The following is a 10,379-nucleotide window of genomic DNA, read 5'->3' on the forward strand; positions in this document are numbered from 1 at the left end:
CGCTGCTGTGCGGGAGGGGAAACAATGCACACTCCCGCAGCAGCTTATTTTCCGGCGCCTGTAGCACGCGTGCCGGGCTGTTTAGCAGATCGATACCCGGAAAAAGTCCGAGAGGCAGGAAAGAAGCGGGAGAGACGGGGAGAGAAACAAATAAAAAAAATAACTGAACCATAAACTCTTATAAATTGCTTCCGCCCTAGCTGAAGTGCACGCTGGGAGTCGAAAACGAAGAAGGCTTTGCAAAACGGCCGCCATTAATCACGAGTGGTGTTGCCGTCGCCCCGTAGAAAATGAAAGGCAGATTTGGAGAGCCCCAAATGCCAGTCAGAAGGCCGAGTGACTGCGACCTCTATCGTTTCCGAGCTGTCACGCGGTGAGAGGCCTGCTATGTGAGCACCGGTATTGTTGTTGAGGAGTCGCAAAAACACTCAGTTTAGTCATGCTATAGCTGTCGTTTAGCTCCGTAAGACCATACAAGCACTATTCACAAAATGCCTCGTATATGGGTAAGCCCCCAAGTCGTAAGGCCTCACACAACAACGTCGTCCAGTACTATTATGCGCTATCCGGGGTACATCTGAGTATCTGGTAATGTCGGCCTCCCTGATCTCTAGTGATAAAGTCCTGATAAGGCTTTCACACCCTAATCACGATGCTCTCTTCCCACCCCCAGACCACCGCGGCTAAACACGACGCTTTCGGTGATTTCGTATTCTATTGGCTCAACTAAAAAAAAAATCCGGCAAAATCCATTACACACTCCCTGTCGACAATAATGTGTTTAGCATAGAATCAATATAGCGACAGAACGCATTGCCATCGTCGAAACGAGTTAGTATGAGGGATGCACTGCAGCTGGGACTCCTCTTTCCCACTTTAATAAGAGCATCGGTGCCATCTAACGGCACCGCCGGAACGCCTGCGCATCGTCTCCAAAATGCATGGCGCGCCGTTGCGTCCGAACTCTGAGAACCGCGTCATGCTACAGCCGGACTCCTCTCTCGAGCTTCCTTCTGGAAACGCTGCACCTACTAGTGGCACTACTGGAAAGTCCGCGAGTGGCCTCCGAGACGACAAACGTGGCGCGCATATGCCTGCGAACGGTGAAAATTGTTCCCTTGCTTGCACAATCAGTGGCACATATACTCACTGACCCAAATTGGCGAGCGGGTCATTGAAGAGCGGGCCATGTCAAGTGCAGCTCGCTAAAGCATTGGCGTGGAAGACGATCATTGAAAAGCGGCCCTCAAGTGCATTTGTGGTGCAGCCTGTTAAAGCGTTGGATTGCTGTCCTTGAAGAACCTTGAGACGGGGGTTTGATTCCGCAGAAGCATCGGAGAAATTTAACGGATCTTTCTCGTCAATGTCGGGCAGCAAGCACGTACTAGCAGATACCCATTCACCCAAGTTTGTATCCAAGAGATTCATTCGACAGCAGAACATACCCAGTTCCGCATCTAAAGTGACCCATGTCAGCGTAAAAGACGCTCATTATGAGCGGCACATATGTACGCATTGCCACATATACAGTGACTCAAGTTTGTCCGACGGTTGGTTTCGAAGCCTTGTTCTACCAGCACAGCAGCCCGACGCGCTATCTATTCGACAATGGGCTACCAGGTTAGCCGGGTAGGCGGGAAAACGGTTAGTACAAAGAAACATGTAGATAGATAGCCCCAGAAATGTCCGTGCAGTACCTTAAGAACGCTGACGGATTACTACCTTCACCGATCACTGACCGCTTACGTTTTTTATCGCATGAAGGTTTTTATCGCACTCGAGGGTCCTGACAATCAGTAAACCTGCCCCATTTGTGGCCCCAGGTGCGGGCAGCCAGGAAACCTCAGCAACGAACATGGACAGAAAAGTAGGTTTAAAGAAATTAGTTTACTCTAAGGAGATTCCTCTACAGAAGGAATGATAACGCAACTAAGGTGACGGAACTTGGGAAAGTGCTGCTTGTCAAGCATCACTAATCTGCGATGCACCACCACTCACCGGCGCTTACTCACGTCCACTCACGCCCTCCTTCACTCACTAAGGCTGTATCTAACGCCCATGAAATGAGTGCGGAGCGAGTATGAGCATACTTAAGAGTGAGTATGCCGACCTATACCTCAAGCACGACAGCGCAACGCCATAGCCACTGAGGTACCGCGGTGGTTAAGACGTAAGTTGTTGCAACCTGTCAGGTAAGAACATAAAACAAGCACTTAAAACAAAACTTTGCCTGGTATTGCAATTCCTGTCAATGCATCAATGTGCCCTTACGAGCGGGACACGCTACCTTTTGCGCTCTCGTGCAACAGTACCACCTGATAATTTGTACAAGGGTTTGCGCTGCACACAAACTCTGAGAGTAGTGGAGTCTGTTCATATATTTCGGTGGCCACAACAGATACCACTCTAGCGGACGAGCATGACGTTGTTTCCATCTCATACAATGGGCTCTAGGGATCAAAGCAGTGTTTTGGTGTGCATTTTTTCACCGTCATGGTCGTGAAAACTTTCTCGGTGGCTCAAACGAGGCGTGCACGAGACTGAGAAGGATGAGCATCAAACATGGAACATACCTAGAAATGGAGGATGCGCCGGGAATCACGCAAACAGCATTGACACCGTAACTGCGACTAAGGACGCCTCACAACAACGCCACATTTCCTTTTATATGTGAGCCCACATGATTCCCCGCCGCCACCCGCCGTGGTGGCGTAGTGGCTTTGGCGTCGCGCTGCTAAGCCCGACGGCGTGAGATCAAATCCCGGCCATGGCTGGTGCATTTCGAGGAGGGGCGAGATGCAAAAGCGCTCGCGTACCAACCATTGGGTGCACGTTAAAGAACTATGCATGCAGGCGGTCAAAATTAAGCTAGAGACCCCCACTACAGCGCGCCTCATAATCATATCTTGGTTTTGGCACGCAAAACTACAGAATTTTAATTCACAGCCGCTGAATATGCCCAATTACTAGTGAAATTCAAATGCGTGCAGAGGGAAAACGTACGTTCTTCTCGCGCTAATCATTTTGTTAGGAACATGTGTTGTAGAAAATGTTACTGCCTTCGAAGTGCATAATTCCTGGCCGTGCCATTTAAAATGTCTTTTCGAAGCTGAAAAGCAAGAGGAACTAACGTGGTAACTTGTGAAACATGTAGACTTAACATGCCCGACAGGCATAGTTACTATCTGTATGGCGGGTTGAATAGTCTCTTTCTCTGGGCATTCTTGTTCTTTCCCATTCTTTTTTAAATTTGTTGTTTCGATTTTGTTGTTTGTTTCATGTGCTCGCGCTATGTGCGTTATTTTGGGCAAGTGATGCGCCACTTTTTATGTTACTGTGAATTGTACTTTTCATTCCGTTCCTGATAACGCTGTACTGCTTTACCGTTTTTATTTGTAAGACTGTTTTTCAAGCAGGTTATCATTGTAAACATTTTAGCTCTCATATATCGGTGTTCTGCTGTCATTTGTTGAACTACGGCCCCCTTACTCAATGCTCCCCTTGGGGCCTGTAAGGTACATTGAAATAATAATAATAATAATAATAATAATAATAATAATAATAATAATAATAATAATAATAATAATTATTATTATTATTATTATTATTATTATTATTATTATTATTATTATTATTATTATTATTATTATTATTATTTCTTCAGTATTGTTCAGCCACATCCCCCCCCCATCTCTAGGCCACTGCATAAACCCTAGATTCTTGGCCATCCTCCCGTAGAGGATGTACGCCGTTATTTGAATAACAAACTAAGCGATATGGCGGTTTTCCCTATAAGAGAATGTTGTTGTCGAAGTAAATGAGTTAGAGCCAAAGGATTTGCTAAAGTCTGGTGGCTGTCGGCTGCCGGTAGCCACAAGCTGCCGGCAAGCCACCGTCGAATTGCCACTTTACCCTTCCCAGGCATAGGGTTCTGGTGCTTGTCGGCTGCGAGCCCCTGTTTTGATTAAAGGGAGGCGTAAGCTATGGCAGTTAATCCTGCTGCCTTTTTTTATTGATGAGACAAGGTCGATTTGGGTGGATATGGAAAGGGTCATATTTGACAACAGCGACGTAATGGATTCTTTTTCATTAATGAACTCTGAACTGATTTTTTCAGAAATGCCTTCCCACAACATTAGTCATCGGCCCTGCTTTGTACATGGACCATTAAAGGGTATCAATGGCTACCGCTATTGTTGTTGACAAGCCTGAGGCATGTGGAGGAAAAAGTCAAAGACCCATTGGGGGAATATTGTGAATTATACATATAAATTCAAGGGGAGAAGAGAAGATGTCAAATTTATCACCCAAGTAAGCGAGAAACTCAATGTCTGTGAATTGCATCATTTTTACTGGCACGTCGTGAAGCCGCACGAAAACAGGACATATCCGGGAAGGTGAACGAATTAATCTGATGAAGCTGAATTTTGTTGACAAGCGCACACCAAGTGATAGGTGCCAGCCACCTCTCCCCAGTGTTCGCACCTGCCAGTGACCGTAGTATCAAAATGTTTGACTACTGCCTGGCACCTCACTGTGTTAGCGTATAAGCGAAGTAGGACGCGTTCTTTCGCTTTCCCCAGTCCCTTAGCTGGAGCTGGATACCTGCGATGGCTATCCTATAATAGGTAGCAATGTCTTTGAAAGTTAAGAGGATTCCGCCTTCTTGTTCCAGGTCCTCAGGGGCCAAAGGGGCGCCCGGTCAGTGAGTGCTCGGACTGCCGCATCAGCACCTTCATTCCCTTGAAGGCCTTGACGACCAGGAGTCCAAACTATACAGTGGGGGTGAGTTCAACATCCATGCTGCAGTTTCGCAGTATTCGTTCTGCCAGTAGAGTGACCCAACCAGCCTCGTAATTACGGCACGTAATTACGCGAATCCGTAATAACGTATTTAGAATTAGAGTACGACGCAGCTAGGGCGATCGCTACCTCTTCTGTGAGACTTGTCAGAAGTAAGACCATCCATCTGTGTTCCCTGATGAATGACTGCTGCCGTATACCATCCCCGTGGTTTGGCCCAGCAACATCTATGTAGTAAACTGCATGTTTGTTGCCATAGTGACGTTCCAAAGCTCTCGCCATAGCTCGGCGGCGTCCACTATGGTCTTCTCTGTCCATCTTGCTTAGAAGAAGTCGAACTCGGATGAAGCGTCTCCATAGTTCTGGCATTCTGACCTTTTCCTGTATGTGGAAATCGTGTTGGATGAGTAGTCGAGCCGGGAGTTGTTAGCCCGATCGTGTTTGGGCTAACACTGTGTATTTATTTGTTAGATGAGCTTCCTTGAGCTCCTGGAAGGTGCTGACCACTGTAAGAGCAAGAAGTCGTCCGCTGTAGGTGGATACCGGGAAATCAAGAGCCTATTTTATCATTTTGCGGAGGATAACCTCTACCCTGTATTCATTGTGCTTCCGCAAGTGGAGATAGGGTACCGAATTCAGGATGCGGCTAGTTATGAAATCGTGAGTGAGCCGCACTGCGTCCTTGCTTCATAACTCTCCTTTATTGTTGAAGACCCAGCGCACCATTCGACCCACCTGGTCTCCGATCTTCAGAGCTTGTTAAGTGTTGTGTAGACCCTTCGATGATGGTGTATGAAGAGTCCCAGAATCCTAATCTCCTTAGCCTCATGGATGGGGCCACTGGCTAGGGATAAGTGGATGTTTATATTATCCTTAGGGCAAACCCTAACGAGAAGAAATTCTGACTTTACCGGTGCACATTGGAGGCCACAGTGCTCCACGTAGCGATCCACTATCTATGCTGCTGCTTGCAGGCTCTCCTCCATGTTCCCTAATCGCCGGTGGCGGGCAGAGTTCTTTGCCCTTTGATGACGATGACGCTAACGATGGACAGATGGCCTGACAACGACGATGACGACACGCTCAAGACGTTGACGCAACGAAAAGGATGGACGGACACAGCAAACCTAGTTTGTAATTCTACAATGATGTCGTTGTAAAAAGATAAAATAATAATAATAATAATAATAATAATAATAATAATAATAATAATAATAATAGCTATTTGTTTTGTTGCTGTTGTTGTTTTTCTTGTAAATGCCACGTACTTCCTGCAAAAAAAATGCCAAGAATTGACAGAAAATGACAAAAAATAATGCTCAGTTAAATATCTGCCTTTCTTTTTTATTGATGGTGAATATGACTAGGCTATGGTCACTGAAAAAAACTGGTTTCCCACTATAATCTAGGCACAAGGGAAGTAATTCTGTAGACACACAGGCTCTGTCAAGCCTCGCCTAACTGCGAAGCTGGTAATGTGTGTACTGCGTGCTCTGAGACAGCACACATTCTACGTCATCCAATTCTCGCTCGCGAACCATTGCATTCAAAAACAAGGCACTATAATCACGTACCAGCGCTTTGCTTGCCCTACCTTCGGGAGTGCAAACATAGTTGAAATCTCCGAGAAAAATAGTTGCCCATCAGACAGATACACTTCAAGGTTTTCGAATAACATTTTGCGCTCTTGCTGCCGATTTGGTGCATATATAGCAAACAACCCGCCAACTCACGCCAGACAAAGAAAAATCGCACACAATTATTCGCTCTAAATTATCAATATGTAAACACTCTTTAACAATACCAATTATATTCTTCATAAAAGGTAAGCAGCCACCAGATGTACCGTGAGAATGGCTGACATATACATTATATCGGGAGCGGAAAGGCGAAACCACGCGCTCTGCCTGCTCTTGGGACTGAATTTTCGTTACCAGCACGACGGTAATATAAACGTCGTCCTCAAGAAACAAAAGACGCCACTGATACTGCTGCCTCCCAGACCCCAATCCTCTAATGTTAAGCGTTGCTGCGCGCAAGGCTGTTTCTAAATTGAAGGACAAGTTGTTACCGTTATAAGCAGGCCTGCAACACAGTTTCTACCTCAAGTGAATGCTCGCCAGAAATCACGAAAAGCGCTCGACTTACGGGCGTCTAGGCTCTTCTCATGTTTTCCCGTCGCAGCTCACATACAACGCTTTCCCATTTGCCCATTACAGATTACTGTCCTTCCCGGAGATCACGACAGTCTCACCTACCGAGGTGATGTAGACTGCAGAGGCGGCATGGCCTCGGCCCGCGGTTTGAAAGACGGACGCCTAATCCTCGTTGTCTTCGTTGGTGGTTCTCCACCACCGCTGCCATCGGCAGTACTTGTCTCGTCTCTACTTTTATTCCAAAGGCGCTTGCCGGCCAGCCCTCTGGCTGCTGTCTCGCTGTCGTCCATGTTGTCCTGTCCAGCTGTAGTCACTGAATCCTTGGCGGGAGTTTCAGCAAGGGATTACGTATGTTGTGGCAAAGTTTAGTGGCTAACTGCGCCATTGAAGAACTCAGGTTTTGTTTTGTTTCATGTTAGGGATTGATTTTAAATGTACTGGCGGTGCAAACGTGTACGAACGGAGAATTTTTCTTTGTTGACGGGGTACGGAGCTCAGGCATGGGTAAGCTTATGCACGGGTGCTATTCTCGGTGCTCGATTCAGATTTGTTTTCCTGGTCGTGCTATCGTCAACAGGTGTATGAAGCTATGGAGTGCGTAGGCTGTGTTCTGTCATATATCGTACTAGAAACGTAACACGTGTTATTGTTGCAGTACTGAGAGTGCGTAGCTTTGTCAGCCCATTCTTTTGTTAGGCGCTGCAAATATATTTTTTGAGGACAAGCTATTCACTACCAGTGCGAATGATTTCGCCTATTGTGAGTAGGCTTTCTCCGCAGGATAAAGTGGTGCACGAGTTTGCTGGCTCATATTGACTTGGAACTGCGTAAAGGGGGAAAATGCTCATTGATGGAAACCATTTCTATGCGTAACTTTCATCCATGCATACGCTTTCTTCACAAATAAAGTACAGGTTCCACTGTGATGTTTGAGCTTGAGAGCCAAGGGACCACTTTCACTGCATAAAGAGATGCCAGCGTCATGACGAAACGACGTGAATAACTGAGATGCTCCGCGTTGATCGCGCACGTTTCTACATGACGCCCGCGTTATTCAGGAGAATATGTCACGCGCCTTGCATTCGGTCATCATGGTACTAAGATTATTAAATTATGAAGCTGCGCAAACTCAACAAACGGCAGTCGATTGGGCACTCGCAATTACACACGTACGCACTTCGAGCACCTCAAACGCATCCGAGTTGTTGAATCGGCAGCTACATAGTGCTGCACAAATGCGAGTGCATCGCTTTTGGCGTGCAGCTGTGAAACCTTCATCGCAGCCCTTCCACGCCGGGCAAGTGTCTTTAGAAGGCCAAATAAATAATCTTATCAATGCAATAGAAATAATTCGTGAAGCGGGTTGATCTCTGCAAGCCGCGATAGTGTTTTTGCCTACGAGTACAATGCATGGCCATGGACGACATAACACTCGAACAAAACTCTGCCATGTATATAAGCATCGTGTACATTATACGTATGCATTATTGGCGAGACAAAGGATTCTGATTTTTGTGCTAGTACTCGACACTAAAAGGAATTTGACGAGCAAGCTATTCTCAAAAGCCTCCTTTTAATTGGAAGCATTTATTCTTTTTACTTCAGTCGTATTTCTTATCACAGTCCTACACCGGTGCGCAGTGCTCTGACAAAAGGCAAGACGAATACAGCAATGCTGTCTTTCCAAGCGGCTCGGGTTAAGTCAACCATCTCAATGCAGTCCGGCTGATTGACCGCTCAGTCAAGCTCAGGCATGTTGACAGAGACTGACCCGCTTAGAAGATGCCAAATTTGTTTTCATTCAGTTCAGTGGTCGGACTGGTTCAGTCTAAGTGGGCGGTCGTTGAATCCAACCGGTTAGTGTTTACAGAACACTAGGTAAAGCTAAGGCCGACTCGACCCACATTTTTGTTGAGTTCATCGACACACTGTATGTTACATTATATAGCATGTACGCTAACGTTGTAGCTGGTATAGCAAGATATGAGAGAATGAGGTTAAGAGACATACATTAACACGGCTTCTAGTGCCTTACTATTTAAGTGCGAACTAGCAGGTAATGTGCAAAGAGTATAATTAGTAAAATAAGACTTTTTTTTAAAGCTAAGCTGTTTACCTGACGGACCTGTATGAATGCGGGGTCTCGTAAGGGGGGGGGGGGGGGGGGGGGGGGGGGAGGGGGTACTTCGGTTGCTAACGTCTGTAATGTGAACAAAAAAGATGGCGGCGCGAGCGTCGAATAGGGGCGAACGAACGATAGTATGACGGTGAAGAGAGGACACGTGATTTTATCGCGTACCGCACTTGCGAAGTGGTGTAGTGCACCCAAGGTCGATAGAAATAGGTCGGAAAACTTCGGGCGAAAAGCGGTTCAGAACAGCACTCAGCAGGGGTGGCTATGGGAACAGTGTTGAAACGCGACTATGTGGCGAGGAAACAAACATTGGGAACGAAAAAACGCGTTTTTTTTTATTAAAACGCGGCACAGATCAATTTAAGGAAAATGAAATTCCTAATCAATTGTGAATGCGCGTGACGAGAAAACAAAACTCTATTTTACTTTATAATTATCAATAAATACCTTTTTTTCAGCGCCCACCGTGAGAGGGGGCATGTCGCTATCACTTGCAATGCAATGCAGCTCTTGAAACGTGCAGAAAGGCGCGCTCGGACAGTTCACCTGTTACAAAACGACTCCCTCACATGTTTTGTGTATGTTGCTTGTCGACGTTTGTCTGAATTTGCTGGCGCGGGTAGTTTCATCGTTTAACCTGTTCAGTCAAAAGTAGTGCGACCTCCAGATAGTTTTTACTTTGACTGTTCTCGTGCGACTGTACTGTCCGGCAGGCTTGGCGTCGGCGATGGGACCCGCATTTCACACCCAAAGCTTTCGTCGGCCTTCAAAGAAAGTATGTTCTGTGCAGGGGTGCGATTTCTACACCCGTACGGCTAACCTTTTGCTGCATCGCATTCCGCGCTGAAAGGTCGAAACGCCCATCAAGTCGAATGGCAGGGTATTTGAATATACAACTGTAATGGCAGGCTACCGAAACAAATTTCGCAGCTTTGAGAAAAAATGACGTCACTTCTATTTTTAACGTATATGGCGTCACAATATTTTTTTCCGCCGTAACTGTTCCCTCCTCACACAGACGGCGCTAAGCCTCATGAACCGCCGATGAAACGCCATGTTTTGAACGTATGGGCTTATATATGGAAGCTTCGCTGCCCAGTATACCAGGTACCTTGGTGCACCCACGCTGACCATCATTGCAGCCTGCTGCGTCTGCTGTCGTCTGCCCTCAATACAACAGCGCGGCAGTTGTGGCGGAAAAACACGGGGATGTGCGCCACGGTAGCCGCCGCTGTGTGTAAGAACCAGATTGTGCGTTGCAGAGACCATCGCAATAGAGGCAACTC

Source organism: Dermacentor albipictus, chromosome 1 (genome assembly GCF_038994185.2).
Source record: "Dermacentor albipictus isolate Rhodes 1998 colony chromosome 1, USDA_Dalb.pri_finalv2, whole genome shotgun sequence".
NCBI lineage: Eukaryota > Metazoa > Arthropoda > Arachnida > Ixodida > Ixodidae > Dermacentor > Dermacentor albipictus.